Source organism: Lissotriton helveticus, chromosome 4_1, assembly GCF_964261635.1.
Source record: "Lissotriton helveticus chromosome 4_1, aLisHel1.1, whole genome shotgun sequence".
NCBI classification, from domain to species: Eukaryota; Metazoa; Chordata; class Amphibia; order Caudata; family Salamandridae; genus Lissotriton; species Lissotriton helveticus.
The window spans coordinates 299648219-299660327 of NC_136063.1; the positions used below are offsets into that span (position 1 = coordinate 299648219).

At 43.4% G+C, this 12109-nt stretch overlaps 1 long non-coding RNA gene across 1 annotated transcript in view; it reads left to right on the forward strand.

Moving 5' to 3' along the window:
• The window catches only part of LOC144828550 (uncharacterized), a 330760-nt gene that overhangs the window by 30849 nt on the left and 287802 nt on the right, over window positions 1–12109 (forward strand). The window lies entirely within an intron of this gene.

A 12109-nucleotide genomic window follows, 5' to 3' on the forward strand; every position in this document is an offset into this window, starting at 1 on the left:
GTCAGGAATTCTCTTTGTAGCCATAATTGGCCAAAGTCATGCACAACCCCATAACAGTACTGGCTGTCAGTATATACTGTTATCCTTTTGTCTTTTCCCAATTTGCAAGCTCTTATCAAGGCAATTAGTTCGGCTACTTAACTTTGTCTAATGCAACCACAGCGTAGGCAGCACTTAGGCCTACAAGTTCGTGTCTCATGCATGAACCATCCACAAACCATTCTTCATCATGTACAGGCAAGGGTGTTTCTTTAATGTCTGGGCGGGGTTTAGTACTGAATTCTGTCAGGTCAATGCAGTCATGCTCATTCTCTCCCTGGTCTTCTAAAACCATTGAGTCAGGGAGTAGAGTGGCGGGGTTCAGTATATTACACCGTGTGATGCCCACATTTGCAGCACCCACGAGAATCCTCTCGTATTTAGTCAGCCGACTAGGGGTGAGATACTGAGTCTTGGTTCTGGTTAGTAAAATCACAACTGCGTGTGGAACATACACAGTTACTGGATGTCCCATGACAATAGATTCACTCTGTTCTAAACTTGTGCATGTTGCAGCCACTGCTTTCAAACATCCAGGTAATCCAGCAGCCACTGGATCCAACGTGGCAGAGAAATATGCCACGGGGCGCCTAGTCAAGCCATGTTCCTGAGTTAGGACCGACAATGCACAATTGTCTCGTGTGTCACAGAATAAAGCAAACTCCTTGGAATAATCTGGCATTCCCAAAGCAGGGGCTGTACACAGACAATCCCGTAATTTAGTAAAAGCTGTTAAGCTTTCATCATCCCATTCCACATGGTCCGGTGCTCCTTTCTTTGTCATTTTTATTAAAGGCTTGGCATGGACTGCGAATCCCACAATCCATTGCCTGCAGTAACCTACAACTCCAAGGAACATTCTGACTTCTTTCTGAGTACGGGGTAACTGCATCTTTTGAATTATTCTGACTCTCTCTGAGGTGACTTTTCTTATTCCTTTTTCTATCTGGTGCCCCAGATATTTCACTGATTTTGAACAGAACTGCAATTTTTCAGGGGCCACTTTATGTCCCTTTTCACTTAGGTGATTCAGCAGGGCAATGGTGTCAATCACGCAATCCCTATGACTTTTGGATGCCACCAAGAGGTCGTCAATGTATTGTACCAAAACAGATTTTCTAGGTAAGACTAAAGTTTCCAGGCATTTTTTCAAGATCTGATTAAAGATAGAGGGGCTCTCTGTGTACCCCTGGGGGACCCTGTTCCAAACGTACACGTGACTGTTGAAAGCAAATGAGAAAAGAAATTTGCTATCTGGATGCAATGGGATCGAAAAGAATGCGTGACATAGGTCTATCACAGTAAACCATTCAGCATCCCAGGGAATCTGATACAGAATCACAGCTGGGTTTGGGACAATAGGACAACAAGGAACCACAATTTTGTTTACCTTTCTCAGGTCCTGCACTACTCTGTACTTGCCACTATGTTTCTTGATTCCAATTATTGGGGAATTACACGGGCTACTCATCACTTCTTGTATGATGTTTGCTTCTAGCAATTTCTGTATTTCAATGGCAACTCCTGCTCTCACTTCGGCACTCATTCTGTAAGGCTTAGTATTGGGGTAGGCTGCATTTTCCTTTATGGCTATTTGTATTGGGTCTACATTGGCCATTAATCCTACATCCTTTCCTGTAAAGTCCCATACTTCTGGTTTCACTGTCTGTTGAAGTTCTTCAGGTAAGTCTTGTATAGTCATTCGCTTAATTTCTGAGTCCGGTCTGACTAACATTAGCTTGTAAATACCATCTTCGTCTGGGGTTTGAATCTCAACGCCCTTTGGTGTGCAAAAGATAGTGCAGTTCATTTTGCACAGCAATTCACGTCCCAGTAAGTTCACTGGACTGGTATCACAGACGACAAATCTGTGCATTTCTTTGAAGTTCCCTATTGATATCTCCATGGGCTCGGTAACGGGGGTACTAATCAATTGATTAGATACACCCACTACTTGGATTGCTTCTCCCGAGAGGGGTAGGTTTGGAACGTCTGCTGTTCTTACAGTAGAACGGGTAGCACCAGTGTCCAATAGAAAGGTGACATCATTTCCATCAACCTTTCCTTCAATGTATGGCCCGGACTGGTCTACCGGCAAGGAGGCGCCAAGTACACACTCCTTGTCCTCCCCTCTCAGGCCCCGTCAGTACTCGTCGTCACAGAAAAAAGTATCATTCAATAAATATTGCGAAGTTGCTGCATTTCTGTTCTCAGTGCCCCCCCAGATCTCTATATCATCTCCCTACGGTGATTTTCCCTTAAAAGTTGGCTTTGGCGCTCGGGGTATTTGAATCGTTTTTACCTGCTGCTGGGTCTTTCTTGGCTTTTCATTCTGCGTCTGTGGAGTTAAATCAGGGGTTGGGGTATTATCGGACTGTAAATACGGACACTCGTCTCTCCAATGTCCAATTTCCCCGCACTGGTGGCAGGGAAATTTCTTTTTGGCTTCCTCTCTGCTCATTTTTGCTCTGGGCTTTCCTCCACCCCCACCCCCAGGGCTTTGGTTCTGAGTAGTTTTATTTAGCTTATTCAATTGTTTTTCCTGCTGTTCTGCGAGCTTTACTTGAGCCCACATCACCTTTTCCTTCAGGGCCTTTTTCTTTTCTGCCATTTCGTCCTCACAGTACTTTGCGTACCGTAGGACCTCGTCCATTTTCTTGGACTGCCAACAGATTTTGTTATCTTTTATCCACTGACAAATTTCTGGTCTTAAACCGTTTACAAACCTGTAAATGAAGTGCGTCATGTCCTTCATTTCGATGTTATCTATACCACTGTACGTTTTGAACACCAGCAACAGCCTTTCATAAAAGGAATGCACAGTCTCGTCCCTTTCCTGCGTGGTTCTATCTATCTTGGTCCAATCAGTTTCCTTTGCGGGGACTTTTAGCTTCAAATGCTGGATTACCTGATCATATTTTTTCATCACTTCCTTAGAGGGTTCTCCTGTTGCTGAGTCCCTCGGGTATTCCTCACTAGGCCAACCTATGGCGATTTTACACTCAGTCCACAGATCTACAGGGACCACTATGTCGAAGAACCCATCCAGGTCCTTCCACAAGCATTTTTGCACTTTTACAAATCTTTCCACTTGCCGGTACCAATCGACGGGTTTTTCTCGTAATTTCGGGAAGTCATTGGTAAAGGACACAATATCCTGTCTGGACCATGGAACATGTACATATTTTCCTCCTGGCACTTCGCGCATAGGGCATAACTGTTCTGGTTTATCTACTTCCTTTAGAACGAATTCGGGAGTTACCTGCTTAGACCTGGCCTCATCTTTTTTCCTAGCCCATCTGGCTTTCCATCTTTCTACGTCTCCCCATTTCTGTAACACTGTCAATAGTTCCTTGACCTGTGCCTTTTTCCCTGATATATTCAGGTTTTCCAAATCTTTGTCTGAAAATTCTGCTCTGTATGGTTTCTGCAAGGGTTTCGATTTTGAAATATCTATTCCCATGCTAGCAGCAGTATCTGTCAATTTTTCATGAAGTACTCGGGCATTTCGGGTAAGACTTTTGCAAATAAACAACAGTTCTTCTTCAGAGTAGGTATTTAATCTGTCTAATCCCACATTTCCTGCCATTAGTTCTTCTATTTCTACTCTCAGTTTGTAGAGGTCTAAAGGTTTCGTCTGCGAAGTTTGTTTCTCTAATTCTTGGCTCCATCTTTCGATATCCTCAGGTGTAACCAAAGTGACACTTCTAGTACCCGAAGTCGATTCCATTCGAATCTCCCTCGTATTGAAAGGATCATGTCTTTTCTGCATCCTTTTCCCTGTATTTCTTTTGGGCAGATCCATTAGTGAGACTTCAGACTCGCCCTCGCTTGTCTGTTCATCTACTATTAAGGGTTCTGGTCTTGGCTGGGCTATGACTGGGGTAATGACTGGAGGGTTTGGACTCTCATGCCGATCCCCATACAATGGAACCACGGGTCCGATTGTTACTGGGATTGTCAATGTCTCAGGACTGGTATTTAACTGGGAAATTTTCTGAATTATCTCCGCTCTTTGCTTTGCTAGAATTTCTCGCTCCTTTTCTTCCAATAATCTCTCTACGGATTTGTCATGTAACACCTGTGGGGTCAGAGTGGGAGCATAACTCGGGGCAGTGGGATGAGTCTCACTAGGTCCTTCACCATAATTTGGTCTTGGGAACAAACTTCCTGTACCTAGGGACCTTGGTTCTCTTTCATACAAAGGCTGTAAAAACGGCATTCCTGAACCTGATGGTCTCGCCTCACCCTCGTAGGGAGGTCTCGGGGAAAAATCGCTTTCACGGGAGTATCTGGCATCCCCACTAGCTGATATTCTTGGATAGATATCTCTTGTATCTACAGGACCTAAGCTCTCGGTATAAGGAGGTATGGGGCAACCCCCTCCTGCACTGGCCGATCGGGCCTCATCCTGAAGATGAAGTCTTCGGGAATTATCCCCCTCACTGGAAGGTCTATTTCTTTCATTATAAGGAGGCGGACTTCTCATAAACAGGTCATCTAATAATTCATCATCCGACTCTCCAATAGGTACCCAATGTTTGCATTTTTCTGTTTTCTTCTCCCCCCCAGGAGGACCACATGCTGGCAACATGGGAAACAGTCCTTCTACAATCATATTCTGTCTCCACTGTTTCATCTTTTTGGCTCTGGCTTCCTGCTTCAATTTTGGATAAAATTTAGTTAACCCTTTATCCATTCGGGGCTTATCTCTCTCAAAAGCCTCAATCTCCCATTCCTCTAGTGCTTCATACTGTGTTAACCTAGGTCTGGGATGTAAGTCATTCATTCGGGTTCTCAGATTGAATAGAATCCTACTGTTAAAGGAACCCTCTAACGGAAAAGCCAATACTCCGTCATCTTTCGTGTATTCCGCCCAATTCTCCAACCATACACATGTGTTGTACCCTTTATCGAACATCATGAAAGATGCAGGAGTGTTGGGTGGCGGTATGACAACACCTTCTCTAGTTTTAATCGGTTTGTCTTTTTTGAAATAATTTTTCACTTTGTTTACAAGAGACACTTTTCTCTTATTTCCGTACATAATGTCGTTTTTAACGCCTTTCCACTGATCGTTCTCAAATCCCATATGCCGTGGATCAGGTCTGGTATGCGGTCTATACGAATGCCACATACAATTTTTACGAGTGACTTTGTTTACAAAACCACTTCCAATCCAAGTGCGTCTATTAATTTCGTGCGACCAATGAAATGCACGAATTCAAATAATTTCAACCAATGGGTGCGCGGCCTTTTCGTGAGACAGTTCTCACGCTCCTGCGCTCGCCCCTCCTTTACAATTCCAGCTCCGCTACAAACCCGCTGTGACTACCAATCCCAGCGCGGCACAGAGTGACGTCAGAGCAGCTTCGTACCTGACTCCCTCCTTCACAAGGTAACGGAAACTTTCTTTCTTTCTAAAGTGCTAGTGTTCGGTTATTTAACAACGAATACACATTCGCCACTGTGCTCAAGTGTCTAGACAGGAAAGAGTTTTTGTTTCACTGCAAGTAAACTACTTCCATTTACTTTTCACACTACGGGTAGATCTCTTCCGCCTACCCTTCACACTAGCATTGGGGCACCTGCTACTTCCCTAGACTCATCCACTATTCCGGGATATATCCAAGTCTAAAGTTTCACCAGTGAGCCCTTTTTGCTTTCACTCAAGCTCCGATGAACCTGCTACTTTTCCGGTGTGACCCTCACTAGGTTATGCCACAATAGGAATTTTGCCAATGAACCTCGTTACTAACATTTATTCAATCATACATTCAGAAAAAAACCCTAGTTAGTGCTTCCAGTTCTGCCTAACCTGCACCAACTTTCCTTGAAAGCCAGTGACCTCAAAGCAAGTGGATTCTATTCACCACTCGCTATTCAATTCCCCGGGGATTTCTGACAACACTTAAGACGTTTTACTAATGAATAGATAAATACATATAACAGTATAAGAATAAGAACAACAATTTTAAAACATTTCATAATTTTTAAAGCTAACACTTCAAGTGAGTGATCAAATCACTCGAATTGTCTACTCTCATTAGCAGCATCCAACTTAGTTAATCTTAACTAGTCCTACCTAACCTTTAGCTATTCCCTAACCATCCTCGATGCTACCAGAAAATTACTGATAGAGATCGCAGGTCACCCGACCAATATTTTCACCACTTAGGTTTCGGGCCCATATATTTCATTTCACCATATACATTGATCAGATGACCATACAATCTACTACCAATAATTGTGAGTCCCTTCCTGCTATTTCTAGTGTACCCGACTTACCATCCACCGATACGGGTACCTATAACCACGATGGGTCAGGGAGCTAGCTGTAAAAGGAAAGGCAGCAAAATACAAAACCCAACATAAAAATGATTTCAATGTTTCATCAAATAACCACGGACAACTGGGAAGTTTTAAGATTCTTTATCTAAAAGTCAGTTTTTGGAAAAATCATAACGTTTTACAGTAAACCCCAATCAATAATCTGAATTTTTACTATGGAAACAGTTTTCATGAATATGAATGGGAAATTAGGAATCCTAACAACTATAGTAAGGGTGTAATGTGAAACACGATATAACTCTAGTAAAGTACTTCAGTTAAATGTTAAGAGGAAATATAGACCACATCAGGAAATTGCAAACTGCAATGTAGAAATTGATTTCTAAAAGGTAGGGTAACATAGGAACACACTATGAAAGTAAATGAAAATAACTTTATGATATGCAATGGTTGCGGGAAAGCATGGAAAATTATCATATGCAAAGGTATGTCGTTATTGAAGCAAAGACAGAAAAATAGAAAGGTGCAGTTTAGAGTTTTCGGCAAGATATTTACCTAGACTGGTGTGAAAACCAACCCTGGCCACGGGTCAGTTAAGGACAGGAAATACCCCAAGGAATAGCAGTCATCAATGGGACAGCAGGTGCAGTATGGACACCTCAGGACAGGACAGGAAACCCAGATTAGGATCAGGACAGGACCACCAGGATATGACAAGCACCCGCAGTTCGGAAGCAACGCCTGCGCTCCACCCTCTCTGCAGCTATCAGTCAGAACCCCGATTGGGTTAGCGAACTCCCCAGCAAAAGTGCTCCGCCAGCACTTAAGGTTTAGTAAAACCTTAGTCTATGGTCAAATTCGGACAGAGTGCTCCGCAGCGCTCTGTATATTCAGTCACCTATAGAGTGCGTTGGGTCAGTGACAGGTCAGCTATTCGGACAAGTCGGACAATTTCTCTAGCTAAACCTAGGCTAGATATACTCTTTTGGGTCAGTGTACCACCCCCCAATGTTGCAAAGTGTCAGAATCCCCAATTTCGATTGGTCCTAAGGTAGAATTTGGTTAACACACCAATCAGAACAGACTATTGTAAGACTTATTTTGCATGTTAAGGTTCCGCCTAGCAAGATTGGGGTTCCCATGAGAAGTCGCACGGAATACAATAGGAAAAAATGTCATTGTATCAGTTTGAGGACAGTTAACGCCATCTTGCTGGGTCAGAGGTGGTGTTCACATGAGCATCTTGACTGTGGCTGCCAGCTGGCTGAGTTCCACCGTTCAAGGCTACGGCTGCCTGGGCTGCACGGTCATGCGCAGAAAGGACCCTCAAGATGGCTCTCGACCCAGTTGGACCCCCCGTTTACCATGGTACATGAAAAGCAAGCGAAAACAAATTAAAACATAGAAATAAATGAATAAACTACATAACATGAGTGTGTACTTGTGAATTATCATTATAAAATATACTATGCAATTATTTATTAGTGCAACAGACAGAATCACAAAAGCAACGGTGCAAGCTTCACCTCGCTATTAGAAAGCGCGGCCATTTTATTGGCTGTTACGCATGCGCACCCTTTCCCTCCAAATGTGACTGCGTCGTGTCACGTGATTATGCCTAACGCATGCGCAGAATAAAATTTCGAGCAGCTTCCATGTTTTAAAGACAAGGGTTATTCGTATTAGTGAAACACATAGGCAAGCATCACTATGATACACACGCACCTTCAAAAATTCATAAATTTAGTAAAACAAACAATTGGAATTACGGGATTATAACAAATTTTCGAGGTTCTTGACTCGAGCAAGTCGCGATGCGAAATCTTGCTCTATCTAGAGGTCATGTTTTTTACCACTTGAGGCAGTGTCCCTTTAAGTAAGAGTCAAAGTCAGATGGTCTTTTATACATAAACTTGATTTGTGTATTATCTGAATAACAGTAACGGCTCAGATTGCAGAAGGAGATTAGGTCCAATAGAGAGACAAGACAAATGGTAAAGAGGTGGTAGAACTGTTCAGTGCATTAGTTGTGAATTGAAAGGACACTTACAATTTGCTCCACTTCACTCCCTGCGCTTTGATTTTGTCAAGTCTCTGTAGAAGCTTGAGATGATAAGCAGTTTCAAAGGCAAGGGAGAGTTAACACTATATGCACGATTGTGCTCCAATGTAGGCATTTGTCTTAAAGCAGATCTTTCAGTCTCTCTCTCTCTCTCTCTCTTTTTGACTAAAACAGTATGTTATTGGCCAGACATTAGAAGGATCTCTTGGTTCGAAGCATGTTTGATTTAGGGAGGGTTTTATTGAAGGCATTTAGATTATTATTGGAAATATACTTGTATTCAAGGTGTTGTTAACAGTTCAGCTCGATTGGCTACAGAGCTATTTAAGAGGACCCAGCCCTGTTGTCGATTCTCCTGGCCTACAAGTATTTGCAGCATTGGTGAGATCTTCTGTGGTCACTAAGCTAGTTGTTTCTTTTTTTGTTATCTGGTGAACTGAGCTGTGCTGCTGGAATTGTGGTTGAGCAGCAGAAAGGCAAGGAGGGTGACAAACTGGTGAGTGGGGAGTTATTCAGGTGTGCCTTGCAAACAATAAGGGTCAGTGGTGAGGAGGCCTTTTACTGTGTTGACAAGAAACCAAGATGTCCTAAGGTACTACCGGTATTACGGTTGACTGGCCCTTTTTCCTCTTAACTTTTCTAGATGAGCCCCTCACCAGGTCTTCAGGTCCTTCAACTACACTCCCTACTCAAATTTCCTAACCCATGTTATGGATTCCTAGCCACTGTCAGCTCTTCAGGCTGACATCAGGTCTTGTTGTTCATTAATTTTATCCACAAACAATCAGATTTACAAGAGTCAACTAAATATGTAGAGAGTGAAAAGACCATAAGGGAAGCTATAATAATTTAGGAAAACATACTATTGCCTGAACATACTGTTGGAGTGGAAATGTCCCCTCTAAGGCGTACAGTCTCGTTGCCCTGTCCTGAGTGCCAGACCATGAGTATCTGGTATCCCAGTTTTTGATTTTGGCACTATCCTCTCTAATCTAGTGTATGCGCAGAGGCCCATGCTTTCCGTTTGACTTGACTGAGGTCCTGGACCTGTTCTGTGACCTGGAGAATCCCACCTAGCAGGTCCTCATTTTGCTGAAGGTGGACTCCCGGCCCTATCACAGGTTTAGTATGTAGATCAGTGGTGTGGAATACCGTGTTTCGAGAATCCATAGTTATCCCCAGATCATTTTATCTGTGTTACTGAAGTATCGGCCCCACTGGTGAAAAGGTCAGCTTCAATGCGCTAACCCTAATCCTTGAGCTAACAGCCCAAAGGTATGTGCTTGTGTAGTACGTGCAATATGTGTATGAGTGTGCCAGTGTAATAGAGGCCTCCGGGTTCCAATTTGGAATCCCTATGCTGTTCCTTTTCACAAGATGGAGATGAGATTGTTTTCCCACACAGTAGAGGTGTTTTGGGACATTCCTAAAGCTGGAGGGAGGAGATGTAGATAAGGAAGTGGGGAGGGAGGAGACAAGACTTCTTTAAAAATTAATCTAAGCCCTTTTGCTGAGAGGAGCTGCTGATTAGTCTTTCCTTTTGCTGAGAGGAGCTGCTGATTAGTCTTTTTGTAGCACTGCCATTTGGAAGATGGTAGGGGTGAAGTGTGGGATTTAAGTCTGTCGTTCAGGGTGGAATGGAAAGGATCTTTTACGTGAGGCAAACTTTTTGCATTTCCACTGTTCAGCGTTGATGTTGATAAGCCAGTTATAGAAAGCTTGTGCCTCTGTTGTATTGTAATCAGGCTGGATAGTACCCTGCTTTGATGAACATCACTCTAGACAAACACAATTTCTGGAGAACAACCTAAAAATGGCACTTGAAAGAAGAACTACCCAAACCCAGTTCTGAGATTGCAGACCAAGAATTTAAATCCTCTGCCTACTTTGACTGTATAACGTTGAGCGCCAGAGACCTCCTTATTGTTCCAGCTCTAAGTCCTCTTTTACCAAATAAGGGAGTGCTCTATGGTGTACTCTGAGGACTACTGTGCACCCAGAGCTGGTGTCGGACAGCCAGCTTCCCAGATGAGGGGATAGTCTTGCCATGCTGGAAGAGCTGTATCAGCCATGAATTGCCTGAAAGCCAGCCAGCCAGCCTGCATGCCTGTTGAGGTAGGGAAAGATCCTGTCAACCCTACAGGAGGTGTGACTGTCAGGGAGTATCAGAAATAGCAAGACACAGGTGTTGATGACCAACCAGGACAAGGGAAACTGCAAACAGTGACTGGCAAGACTGACAGAATGGGCTCAGTCTCTACAAAATTACGGTGTGAAGTGGGAATCTTGGATCTTGGATCAGCGGCTAAGCTTTGTGCAATCAGAACAATAATAACAGTCACTGCTGACCATGCCATTTAAAGTGAAAATCTGTGCCCTTGATGATTGTCGCTATCGAAGGCAAGACCTTAGCCAGTCACCACTGCCACAGTAACAAAGTCTTCCTGTGGATGCTAGCAGGCCGCAGAGCGCTTGTTTAAGTGGCAGCTCATCTGTTACCCAACACCAAGTCACCCAGAAGTGGCCCACACCAATGCCATTATCTGAATTTGACGAAGGACTTCAGGCTACTGCTGTAGCTGACAACCAAAATACAAAATTGTAGGGGGGTCTGAGAGGGTTAGTCACTGTCTGCATCTGCGCATGCGTCGGAAACGTCACAAGTTCCGAGCATGCGCTTTGCAGACATAACACGGGGTGATTCACGGGCTGATTGCTCGTTAAACACGCGAATTAGCGTGATTGGCCAATTAACATATGTATAAAAAGGCGCGCTTCCTTCCTGTCCGTTACCTCCACTCCCTCTTGGACGCTGGCCAGAGGTACCGACGGACAGGTAGGTTTGCTCGTTCCCCCTACGCTTTGCCATTCTTTAAACTGCCTCTGCACTTTGCTCTTAAGGCTATCTGAGTTTTAAAGACAACATCTTCATAAGGCTTTAGCTTAGAGCTTAAAGATTATACGACTTCTTATCTGACCGGTCCAGACTTGGCCATGTTTTGGTAAAGGGTGAGCCATTCTTCTTCTTTGAGACAACTGAGTTATGTTTAATAAAGGAAATACATTCTAATATAGCCAGACTTTACTTAGGAGTTTGTTCACACAGTAAAGTCACACACTATAGCTATGTCTCCTATTTTTAACAAAGCGGGGCCTAATTTTTCCCGAGCGGATGCCGGGTGAGGTGAGGGTACTTCCCACATAATGCTAGGTGAGTACATTTCAAATATTTCCAAAATTATGCATTTTGTGATTTCTTGAGTCAGGAGGACATTTTGTCTCTTGACACAGTAGGGAGACCCCTTTCTCCCTACTACATGTGTGCTGGCTGTTTTGTTGTTTTGTTACTTGTGGATTACTAAGGATATTAGTTCTTAAACTACACTTGTTGTCTGCACTATTTTTCCTTAGGAAAAGGACGATTCATCTAAAGTTTCCTCCCGTTAATATTGGGGCTCCAAGTTCCTGGTAGGAGTACTGTTTATTATTTGAATTGCCATCTCATATTCTTGCAGTTGCCTCTTTTGACACCACGGTCCTGACGAAAGCTGGGTAATATCCTTGACAGCTGAAACATGTTGACCACACTGCACTGCGCCATAGTATAGTTATATTTTCAAACTGTACAGCGCTTGTTTTAATCATGACACTGGAACAGTGCCTAATAAACATATTTTCTGTTCTGGTAGTTATTTTTAATACTTTTCTTCACATATT